The sequence below is a fragment of the Leptonychotes weddellii genome, chromosome 13 (assembly GCF_054177405.1).
Source record: "Leptonychotes weddellii isolate Sample4059 chromosome 13, ASM5417740v2, whole genome shotgun sequence".
Lineage (NCBI taxonomy): Eukaryota > Metazoa > Chordata > Mammalia > Carnivora > Phocidae > Leptonychotes > Leptonychotes weddellii.
In genome coordinates, this window is record NC_138381.1 from 4,267,561 (window position 1) to 4,280,811 (window position 13,251).

The window sequence follows — 13,251 nt, forward strand, 5'->3', positions numbered from 1 at the left end:
GATTAACTGCCTACCTGATATACTTCCCTTGGGTGTCCGTTAGGTAACTCAAGCCTAACACTGCTAAAACAAAAACATTTAGTTCCCCCATCTCTTCAAAATGGCTCCGTCCTTCCCCTCTCTTCTGAAACTCAGGAACTCCCATGATGATTCACTGGTATTTCAAGACAAAAATATAGGACTCAAGTTGATTTCTTTTTCTCACTTTCACATCCAACCCACTATGAAGTTCATTTGTCTATCTCCATAATATTTTTGAGTTCAGCCTGTCTCTCCATCTCCACTGGTTCTCTTCTTTTCTAAAGCCTTCACCATGTCTTGCCTGGATGACCTGGCAGCCCCTTCAGTGCTCTCCAGGCTTTAGGTCTTGTCCGAGTGTGACCCATTCTCCACACATCCCCCAGAGTGGCCTCTTTACCAGCCTCCCACTGCTTCACCACCTGGCCTCTGCTGTCTCTTTGATCTCACCTCTTACCACTCTCCCATGGGCTCTAACACCCTAGCCACCTGGGCCGTCTTGCTCTTCCTCTCCCACGCCACCATTTTCCACCCTAGAGCCTTTGTGTTTGTTGTTCTTTCTCCTTGGAACATTCTGCTCCCAATCTTCACATGACTGCCTCCTTCCTACCACCCAGGACTCACCTCAAATGTCACTTTACAATTTAAAGTTGGCTCTCCCTTCATATATTAACTCCAGAGTCTGAGAAACTTGCACATATGCAAATCACACACAAAACAAGTGGAAAACAAAGAAAAATGCCAACTGGAAATAATCCAAAGTCCGTCAGCAGTGGAATGGATAAAATACGGTATATTCATACAATGGGATAGTACAGCAAAGGAAAAGAAATGAACAAGGGCAAGGGCATCAGCATGGTTGGACCTCAGGTCATGATGATGAATGAGAGAAAGAAGTCGCATAAGAATGCACACAGCATTGAGTTAACCTACACAACCTTCAAATATATTGTGTGGGGATATAGCCACATACGTGGTAAAACTATAAAGAAAAGCAAGAGAATGATTAACAAAGTATTCAGGGAGATGATGACCTCCCTTCTGTGGGGGCAGCAAGGGGTGCATAGGGAGCCTCTGAAGTTTGGTAAGGTTGTCCCTTAACTTGGACAGTAGGATATTTGTTTCATTTTTAATCTTTAAGTTGCACATGTATACTTTATATGTGCTTTTGAATTAATGGTATTTTTTACAATAAAAAGTTTTTTTTTTTTAAAGATGGGACTGTAGAGCAACAGAATTATTTTTTTCCTTAGGATTAAAATAATAATGTGAACTATGCTCACTCTGTGTATCTTGGTTCCCTCACTGTTGAGTTGAAGGAACTGGACTCCTCAGCCAAGATCTCTTTCTGTTCTTACATTCTGTCATTCAGCACAGAGCAGGCTGGTTTGAAGGGACCTTGCGAGGACATCTGGTCTATCTCCACACGTTCCAGAAGAATGGCCAGTTAATTAAAACCAGTCCAGACAAAAGTGAACCAGTTTGATTTGGAAATCCCATTCTCCATCTCCCCAGGAAGAAATTACACAGTCTTGTTACATAATTAACTTTAAACGTCTGAAAATTCTTCCTTCTGACTTATATAGTTGGTTTACACTTTGGGGCCTCCTTTCAAACAATGGGACAATACATTCAAAGTCGGAAAGTTTGGGGAGACTTAGAGTAAACGGGGCTGTCCGTCAGAAATGTCATGGCTCCCCACACCCAGATGGAGCTCTATACCTGCTCCTCGAGCACAACAGCATGGAGATGCAACAGGTAGTACGTGTGTGTGGACAGGAACGCGGGGCTAATGTGCTCTTGGGCCAAATAAAATCTCTGTCAAGTTGATGGCACAAATACAATGTTCAGTAATCTCTCAAAGGAGAACCTGCCTGATGCGTGTCAATGTTCTTATATGGCAGGGACACGCAAAATTGTGTGTTTCAATATAACTATTTTCTGACACTGTGGAAGAAGCGTTCTGTTTCTCCTAGCCCCCAAGATTGAACTGCACTGGAAATCAGGTTAAGCAGAGCTAAATGTAATCGTTGTGTGACCCGACTGGCATATGCAACCTGGCGTATTGAATATCCTACTTTATGTTGTTTTTATTCTCAATTTCATCTAGTTATTTCCTTAGGGACCACAGAGCAATAGTAGGCAGAGAAGTAATGAAATGTGGTAAATATGGTTAAAGAGAAATAGGACTAAAAATACTTTGTTTCATCCCAGCAGCCCCATATATAGTGTGGCTTACTTTAGTTTACAAAGTCCCAAAACTAGTTCTTAGGAGGAAAAAGGCAAGCTGAATTTATTGCTGTGGGAAACACAGAGCTTGCTCAATTTTATAACATAGAAGCTCTTTGTTTTATAGCTATGCCATGAAAGTCTGGGTCATAATCATTAACTGCCATTTATACCGAGTGCCGGAGCACGCTCGCTGAAGTTCACGGGCACTTCTGAGCCGTGCACTGTGTGGGCAGCACTGGCATCGATGGCCCTGGCAGGCCTGTGGCACCCTCAGCAGCTACACAGCAATCTTGCGGCCTGGGTGAGGTAACACCGAATGGACTCTGGAAGCCTCAGGCATGATCTCTGAGGGAACAGGTCTTTCTGCCGATAACTGAGAGAAGCTTACACTGGTTTCTCAAATAGGTCTCGGTGCTCTAAGCTGGGAGGACTTTTGGGCATTTTGGCCTAACCCAAGAGTGAGTCTCAAGGGAAGCAGAGGAGAAAGGGGAAGGATTCCCCTCCTACACTCCTCAGTTCTTGAAGGGCTTTTGCCAATGTCTAAGCTCCATGCACCACTGCCAAACCCTCCCTCCATCTAGAGATTCACTGAGTGGGGTGAGAAGTGTCTAAAGGGAGCGAGTTTACAAGGGGGCAGTGAAGCAGAGAGAAGATGAAGAACTGCTCACTTGAGGAAAGGTTTTGAAGGGTCGTATGTGTTCAGAGGTCACCAATACCCATGAAAATGATCATGTGAACATGTCTTCTAAATCCTTCTCTTATATCACACATTTAAAAAATCTTGAAAATCGTGAAGCAATGCAGTTCGGCAGAAAGAATGCTGCATGCGTGTTCCATTTATCACTAGCCAGTTGATCAGGTCCCTCTGTGTCGCCCGTCCCCCACGTGCTTCCAAGGCAGAAATGCCACGCGGCCCTCGCAGAAGGCAGGGAGAGGAGAAGGGCCATTACGACGCTGACAAGTGCCCTGAGAGGGAAACGCGGGGTACCAGGGAGGGGCACCAACCCTGGTGTAGGGGGTTAGCAGGCTTCCCGGAGGAACTAGCATCTGTGGGAAACACTCGCTAACCAGGGACCAAGACCTGGTGCTCTGTCACCTCCCAGCACAGAAAGATCAGTATTTCCCACCGTGCGGTAGACTGGGAAACACAGACGTCCTGACGTCCCAGGTGGCGGACTCCGGTGGCGAGGCCTCCCAGCTCCACTTTGAACGGTTGTCCTCCTACACAAATGGAGAGCACGCCAGTGAGCCCAACAGCACAGCACAGGTATCCGCTCATGTCTTCCATACTCATGTTCTCAGGGGCTTGCCTAGCACTGTTGCCTGTGAGCGCTGCTGTTCGTCCTCGTTTCTACACTGTGCCGTTGTACTGCTCGTCTACTGCTGTGTAGCACATTAGCCCCGAAACTCAGTGGTTTAAAACCACCGTGAATCTCTCTCTCTCATGGTTTCTGTGTGTCTGGGATTCGAGAGTGGCTCGGCAGTGGGAAGAGACCACGGGCGCCAGAAGTAGCAGAAGGGGAGCATCACAGGGAGGCATCCTGCAAGTTTCTAATAAGGCTCCTGAAATTTTGAAGTCCATTTCCCATCGACTCTCCCCCTCCAACTTGCAATAGTGACAGTAATTGTGAATTCTGTCCCCCCAAACCCCATTCCCTAACAATTTAGGTTTTGTGGTTCTTTTGGCGGGGGGGGGGGGCATTTCCCTCTTCTCTTTAAAGTTTACGAGATGCGCTGGGACTTGGCTATTTCTTAGTAACACTTTCTATATTCCACAGTATGGTTACTTATATTTGCTTTTCAAGTTAATAAAGGAATGGTTTTCTAATGCACTGTTGTTCTTTATATTGAACCCTGAAGCAAATCCATGAAATAAAAAAAATAATACCTTAGACTCATATTGCTCACACGTAGCTGCCATGGGACCTCCCTCCCTGCTTTTTTCCTCAGGACGATCCCTCAGCATCCTCATTACATGGATAAGGGTTGAATAAAACTAAGTTGGAAGCAGAGATTATAGGCTGTTTTTTTTTTTTTCGTTTGTTTTGTTTTGTTTTCAGAACTCACATGACTTGATCTTAAAACTGAGGTCCACAAAGTAAAAACCATGCAATATGACTGTAGACCTAAGGTCAATTCACTCTTTTCACACTAACCATTTCTAGTTAAAACTTTTCAAAGCATCTGACCTGATTTGACCACTTATTTCCATGCTATAGTGCTGCAGATTTGTTGCCCTCTGCCCTTACCACTCAACCCAGATGCCTCTGTTGGGATTTTTTTTTTTGAGCCTAGGGTCCTCCTACTATGCTATCTTGCAACCTCGCATACATATATTTCTGTAAAGCAGCTCATTCTGAGAGTCCTGGGCACCTGCCATCCTTCAGAGAATAGTCAGAACGCAATCCTTATGACCTACAGCCCCAGTTTACTTTCTTATGGCCCTAAAGGAAAGCCCCTTCAGTATTCTACACTATGTGAAGGTTATTTTTTCCCATTTTATTTTTCTCTTTAAAGAACAAAACCCTGTGTAATATAACACACATACTGAAAAGTATATAAACATATAGGTACAGTTTAATGAGTAATAAGTCAATGCCTGTATAACTACCACCCAGGGACAAGAAACAGAACAGATATTGCTAGTATCCCAGAAGGACTGCCCTACCATTTACCTGCCCCAGCCATACTCCCTTCTCTCCCTCATGAATCGCCAATATGCTGAATTTTTAAATAATAATTCCCTTGATTTTCTTTATAATTTTTACATGGTTCTTTTGCTTGATCTGACTTGAGTTCACTGCTCTGATAGGTTCATTTACTATAAAGTTTGGTAAGAAAACCATTTTTAAAATCTCCAAATAATTGTCAATACATTGCTTTCTCTTCTTTCCCAAAAGAGGCATATGTAGGTTGCAGAAACCTTTATATTGCTTATGTGATTTTTAAGGAGTATATGGTTGTCTGCAGAGAATTAACACTTATATTAGCAAAGATTTCTTTGTCTAATATATTGCAGCCTTTAAACAACATTGAAAGGAAGAGTAAAAAATTATAGCGAAAAATCCTTAAACAACATGGTTGAATTTTTCCTGTTTTTAAACTTCACATGGATGGAAGCTCATTCACATCTCATTTCTATCATGGTAGTAAGATTCATAATGGCCATTTAGATTGCCTTTGAGCCATTATGAACAATAACAGTGTGAAATCTTATTTATATACAGTCTACTGGGCTCTTCTGTTTCAGCAGTTTGTCAATCTGAACACCAATACCACATTGTTTTAATTATCATAGCTTTGTATAAATCTTGTTATCTGGAGAGCAAGTTCTCTCTCTTCTTTTCTGTTAAGAGTCTTTATTTGTGACTTCTGCAAACCCATATCAATTTTAGAATAAACTTACCAAGTTCTAAAAACAAACATGTTGAAATGTGGCTCAAAATCATAACTGAATCTTTCCATTATCCAGTTTCCAGTCTATGAATATGGTACAGCCCTCCATTTACTTTGATATTCTTTAATACCATTCAAAAACATTGTTTCCTCCCTAAAGTTTTTGATATTTCTGGCACCTTTATAGTTCTGATATTATTTTAAACTCTTGGTTTGAATTTTCTTGGATCACCTTGGTGAATATGGGCAGAGATTCACTGGGGCTCATGTTTTCCCCCTATTTTTCTCACACTAAGGCGGTGTACCCACCCCCACCCCCCCAGGCACTTGGGGGTGGTGGCTGATGGTACCTTCACCTTGGGCACAGTCTTCAGGTTCCCAGCAAAACATGTCTACTGCAGAGTGAGGTGGGCATCTCCAGTAGGCTCCCCGCCTTTGACAGGCAATGAGGGTTTACCTTTCTGTTCCCCTCACTCTTCAACATCATCAAAACACAGCTCCATTTCCAGTCTGGGTTATCAAATATCTTAAGAGCAAAAGTAATTTTGAATTCTCTGTTTACTTTTCTGGTTTTCTCTTAGCATTTATACTGGTATTCCTTCTGTCATTTTGGTTCTTGAATGTTGCTATGAACTTTAAAAAATGTATCCATCATTATTGGTTTTTTGTGACAGGTTTAGTCTAAATAACCTAGCCTGCCATTATTGAAAACAGGAACTCATCGAGGAAGTTAGTTTTCAAATTCTGACTCAGACCAAAACAAGTTCACCAAGTGCAGAGCTGAAAGAAGAGGGTAGGGGAGGCTCTCTGCTTCACACAAGTAGTCCCATGTCTATTTATTTCAGTACGGCAACATTGGTATGGAGCAAAACTAGGAATGGATTTGGGAAAAAATGTTTTTAAATAAAACTTTTAATGGTTTAAAACAGTATGTTTATAAAATTCCATTGTATTACTCATTTTAGCTAAATGATTATGTTAATGTATGTTCCCTCTAAGTGTACACCCAGGATTTTAAGGCAGCTTAACTCATGCTTTTCAGAGATTTAAATATTTTATTCCTAAATTATTTTAGTGGTAAGATAAGTAGATATATAATAAACCACAGAACCAGTTACGTTTTGCCAAGTTTCTCCTTAATTATAACTGCAGATTTCTACTACTTTTATATAGTAATACAGGCTACCAACTAGAAATAATTCCCATCGATGCTCTGGAAAAAAGCTAGTGGAACAAAATTTAAAAATATTATGCATATATGTAATTTCTTTCATGGATAAATGTCAATAGCAAAACATTCTTTGAATAAATTCAGAAATTTAATAATATAATGAATATATAGTAACAGCCAGGATGATCTTTGTAGAAGACAATAAAATACTGATGCCTTTTGTGTGTGTGTGTGTCAACTAGGAAAATTTTCTCTGGCAGAAAACAGAATGAAAGATACATGCAATATTAAGAAAATCAATCACGAACATTCCTTTTCAACACAAAGCTAATAAGCTAAGATGATGAACTGTTTATGAATTTTTCTGTTAATATTGGCAAGTAGGTTCCAGAATTTTAAAAAATTATAGAGGAAAAGCTTAAGATGGAAAAATCTTATCCATTTGATTCATTCTCACCAGGTATCTGTTCTTGGCTGAAGTGTTTTATCCTTTTGTTTCAGTTCACAAATGTCCCTTTGATCTTGCCATCCCTTCAAACCAGGGTGTGTGGGTCCTCCCTCCACAGCCAGACTTCCTGCAGGGACCCCAGCACTTGCTTCCTGTGCACCTGACCATCTCCCCTTTGAACTGTAGACCAAAGCTGTCTCTCAGGTCTACTCCTGGCCAGTGCACTGATGCTGCCCTTGCCATCTCCGCGCTCTCCTTTCCTTGGCTCTGGGACTCCTCACCTCTCTTTCTGACCTTATCCTGACCGCTCTTCTCTGCACATTCTCCCTTTCCCCATTCCTTACACACCGATACTGTGTCCTCAAAATTGTCATTCATGTCCTTCTCTTCACTCCCTACGCTCACACGCATCTTCAGTAGTTCTATGTGAATGATACCCCAAACTCCACTTCCCTGAGCTTTAATATTGTTGGTCTATTGTCTGTCTCTATGGTCTATCTTTATCTTCTGCTAATGCCACTAACTCAGTTCACGATGGACTGAATCAGCCATCTTCTGTTATATTTTCCCCACCACGCCTCTATTTTCTGTATTTTTAAAAAGTGGCATTCTTCTTACAGTGGTTCAAGACTGAAAATCCAGCTTCACCTCTGACCCTACCTCTAGAGCCAGTTTCCCTGATGGCCACTTGTAGGTCAGTACTGTCTTATTTTCTTTTCTCTGCTGCCTGGACTAGGTTTCTGGAATAGCTTCCACATGATTTAATTACCCAGCCTAAAACTCTTCTTTACTACTGTGGCCTGGTCTGCAGTCATTCTGGTCCCCATATGAAACACAAGCTAACCACGCAAGAACCAGCATTCGCTGCTCCTAAACATGTGTACCTCTTCATGCCTTTTCTCATTTGATTTCTCTTCGGAATGCCCTTCCTCCCATTCCTCCTGTGTCCCAATGTGTCTGGCATAACTACTGTTCATCCTTCAAAGTCCTTGGGTACTCAATGCCAGTCAGTAAGAGAAATAGAAACTTTGTGTCCAGAGATGTAAGATTATGGAGGCTGTGGGAAAATATGGTTTCAAGAAGGGGATAATCAAAGGATAATATTGTTAAGGGTAATTAACAAGGATTCAGAGAAGTCCACTGATGATACTTCTCGAAAGAGCTGTCTACACTCATGATTTCTAATTCTCCCTTCTCCCTTCACCCAGTCAGGCTTTTGCTTCCATCACTCCATAGAGTTGCTCGTCATCAATGGCCTCCACATTGTGAAATGCCAGGCCCGCTCCTTTTCATCTCAAGTGAGATGTGATCAAGCCAAACACCTTGGAGTCATCCTCAGCACCTCTTTCTCTCAATCCCTAATCCTCCAGTGTATGGTATCCTTCACAAGATGCGCAGAATCGACCACTCATCTCTTCCGCAGCTGCCATGGTGGCACACCACTTCCATCTTTCCCTGGATGACTGCACAGCCTCTGGGCTGATCCCCCTATTTCTTCTCTCATGCTCTCCTCTAGCCTCAGTCTGTTCTCAATGCAGCAGTCAGAATGAGCCTGTTGAAACCCAAGTCAGACAATGTCACCCCTCTGATCCCAAACCCATCTCACTCAGTGTAAAACTGACTGTCTTCGCCATGGCTGACAGGCCCAATATCATCAGATCTGACCTGGTCTCCCCCCTCTGGCTCTTTTTACTCTAGCCACTTTGGGCTCCCTGATGTCTCTTGAACATACATAGCCTGCTCTTTATGCCTGGAGAGCTCACCTCCTTCAGGTCTTTGCTCAAGGAAGCCTACCTTAACCATCTCCCTTACTTTTTCCTATTTTTCTTTTTCTTATACTTGTCACTTTCTAATACATTATATTATTTATTTGTCATGTTTATCACCTGTCCTTCTCAGTGTTCACTGATATATCCCAAGGTTAGTGTTCACTGATGTATCTCAAGTACCTACAATAGTGCTTGGCATGTAGTAGATACTAAATAAGTATCTGTTGAATGAAACGAAAAAGAAACTTTTGAGAATAGAAGTTCTGGGAAGTGGTGATGACCTAACTACTTTACATGGCTCCAGTAGCAAATGCACGTGAAGAAATGGAACCATAAATGTAAAACAGTTTGGAATTTATCCAAGCCTTTCTATTCCTATAGGTAGTCTCTCCAAAACATGAAAATACACCTATCTGAATACCTTTATTTTCTTATTTAAAATAAGACACTATGTAGGATACAACATGAACATTTTGAGCATCAATAAATAATGATCATGACATCTTTAAACAGCTATAAATACTGACCATTCTTAAGTATCAGTAAATACAATATATTGTCAATTCCAGCATTAACACCAGATAATGTGCAATTTGAAAAAGAGAGCAAAAACTGGTTAGTGAACTGGTTAGTAATCATTGACAAACCCATATATTTTACGTATTTTATATGGTAAGCAAAAAATACAAAGAAAATATGTAATAATGTATAATTTTAGTAATATATAAAAATATAAATAGAAAAAGTTCAAATATAGTAAGCAAAAAATACTGTGGGGAAATTGAAAATACAAATAGTACATGAAAAACATTTTTACATTTCTATGAAGATGATTCTTAGCATAAATTCTGGCATATTGCCATAGGTTTTTAAATGAAATGGCTAATCTTTTAAGGTTCTGCATATAGGCAAACATAAAATTATTTATGGTTTAAAACTGTAATGGTTCTAAAACTAACATACAATTGGAATATGAAGAATGATTTGAGGGCAGGGTGGGGTGGTGTCCACAATGCATATAAATCAACAAAAACTTAAACAAGGAAGTGCAATTTAGTTTTCCCTAATTAGATTTGGAATTATCCTGGCTTTCAAAATTATAATCTTTAAAATGAACCAAAATTTTCACTAATTTTTTCAGTGAGTCTGAGCACAGCAATTTGGCCTGGAACCTCTTCTCTGAACATGAAATAGTAAATAATCAATCAATCAATCTGTTCATGTATCTCTATAGTAAATCATATATATAAACATATATACAATATGTACATATTATATGTACATACATATCATATATACATATATCAAATATACACATTACAAATATTTTGTGTGTTAAGTTTTCATTAAGGTAAATACTGTAAGATGAAAAAGAAACCTACTTTACACCAGAAAATAGACTGATCCTAACATAAGCAGGCTTGCCATGTAGATTAACATTTATCTAAATGAAATACTATCCTATAAATTAGTTTTAGACACTAATGGAGTGGAGGAGGAGCTAGCAAGGTTATTTATATAAAGAGTTGGAAGATATTACACACTAAGCAGTGGATTTATCTTTTTAATTATTTTGCTTAGTCTTATAATAAAGTAAGTCTTTTATTACCTAAAGTATGAGGATAGTAGCAGGAAGGCAGCTAGGAATGCACGGAGCAGAGGGAAAGACTGGTTTCAAGGAAGTACATGTTGTGACGACTGAGTGACCAAATATATATACTATATTCACAGAATATGTTAATGAAGATATTCACAGTATTTTCATTAACAAATATTGTCACCACAGCCTCACAAACATGACATACCATTTTTTTTTATTGCAGTCTACTAGTTATCTATCATACCAGTTTTAGAATGAACAAGGCCCACTCAAAATGGGCTTTAAACCAGCTGTGTTTCCCTCTGAAAATGACAAAATATTTCAAAATAGAAATACTCTGGGAAAAAGAAATGCTTACAGTAAATTAATCAACCAGGTGCAACTTCAAGAGCAAGAACTGTATTTACAGTTTTGAAGCAGAGTTTGTATTCACTTTTGCCTTTAATTGCAATGATTTAGTGAAGTAGGAAAAACAGTGAATCACATTAAAAAAAATCAAGGTTCAACTTACACTCAGCTCTCTGCTGGGTTTTTAAAAATTTAATGAAGAATTATTTCAGTAGAATATTAATGAGGATTTTGTATTTCTTTTAAATATCTTACACAACAATTCTATCACATTTTGCAAATTAAACATCTAAAATGTTTGAAAGCCAGAATAATACTAATTAGGTGAGAAACTCTATTTCTGTTTCTCCCTTTTTGTAAGCTCAATAATTTATTTGTAATATAGACCAAAACGTCATTGTTGCATTTGCTTCACTGCACATACACTTCTACATTTTTGCTGGGAACCCAGAATGGGCTGGCTGGAGGCTAGACTACACAGCCAATGGCACTTTTGTTACTTCACTAGCACAGTGCTTGGTCCACTGCCTGGCACAGAGCACATACGTATGCTGAACAAATAAATCTTCACGCCATTATTTTGGTTGTATGACCGAAGGCCCTAGCTGTTCTATGAAACAGAGCTTTCTGACAGTTTACATGTTAAAGTAAAATTTAGTGAGTTAGTAAAGATACTGTAGATAGGCCAAAAATTGTAATATATTCATACACATATTCTTTTTTTCTTTAAAAATATGCTATCCCTTGCCTGGTAGAGAGCTATATTAAAGTGTTTATGGGTGAACTGTCTGATGTACTGAATTTGTCTTAAATAGTATAGTAAAAAAATGGATCTGTGAGAAATAGGTGAGACAGAGTGGTAAAATATTAATAATTGTTAAAGCTAGGTGATGGCTACTTAGAAGATCTTTACACTATTGTCTATATGTTGTAAAGCTTGAAATCTTCAATAATAAAAATAATATATTCAAAGAAATCTCCATAAAAATAGTAAGGGCAAAATAAAGGTATTTTCAACTAACAAAACTACTATACACTTGGATATTTTAAAAATATCTGTTCAAAACCATTTGTACAATACTGTTGCCACAGTGAAAAGTTGGGAACAACTTAAGTGTCAATCAGTAGTGACAGTTAATATACCCACAAGCCATGGAATAAATACTATGCACCCATGAAAATAACAACTGTCAAGTGATAAAGGAGGTTCGCCAGCAGTGTATGGAGCCTGATTCCATGCTCACAGGAGTGTGTGAATGTCCATCCATATGCAGAGTGGTTATCTCTGCAAAGAGGAATTACAGGCATTTTGTTTTTGTTTTTGTTTTTTACTTTTTCTTGAAACTGTTTTGTAATTACTCAAATTTTTTTACAGGGGTATATACTAACTTTACATTTGGCAGAAATTATTTCCAATAAAGATATCCATAATTTTTCTCATTATGCTATTCTTTCTAGGTGATGGAATAATTTTTTTTAATTTAAAAATTATCTTAGATCTTAAGTAGTTCAAAGTGGGAAAGTGTTATACTTCTAAAAAATTATGAAATCTGGAATAGATTTTTTAAAATGAAAATGAAAAATTTTAAGGCATTCTAGCACACACACTTTTTCCTTAACCACCTACTGAGTGCATTAAAATGTAGTCAAAAACTACATGAAATACAAGATAGTTAAAAAAATAGGAACAGAATTAAGTACCTTTTGGTTAATTGAAATCAGGCTGAAACTCTATTACAGAAAGAAACAGCATTTATAGGAGAAAAGAAGAAAATGTTTCTAGTCTGTTCACAGGAATTTGAAAATATTCCAGTAATTCTATGCAAAAAAAGTATTTGTGGATATTTTAGTAATATGTTTGTTCTTAGAATAAAACAGATGGCAGAATGGAATACAATGCAATTTCCAAACGCATGGTTTGTGAATTCAGTGCCTTGGACTCAGCATTATCAGCTAAATCTCAAGTTTCACTTTAGCCAGCACTGCAATTTTGTGGAGTAAATTTTAACTTCGTGATTAACCTTTGAAACATCATATAAGGTTAATTATCTTGGGTAAAAGTCCCAAAGGTACATGTTCTAGTGGATGCGGAATCTTGTATCTTTAGGCGGTCTGTTACTGCTATGCCTTCTTTTTAGTCTGCAAAGACCACAGAGCAGTGTGGGAGACAGCCAGCTGCGGGACCTTTCTCCACCTCATCCCTCTGTGGGGGCCTTTACTATACGCAACAGATTCTGTGTACAGTCCTTATTCAAGGGCTGCACTGTTC

General features: G+C 39.0%; 1 protein-coding gene across 1 annotated transcript in view; it reads right to left on the bottom strand.

Moving 5' to 3' along the window:
- Positions 1-13,251, bottom strand: part of C13H18orf63 (chromosome 13 C18orf63 homolog) — a 73,593-nt gene that overhangs the window by 33,232 nt on the left and 27,110 nt on the right. The window lies entirely within an intron of this gene.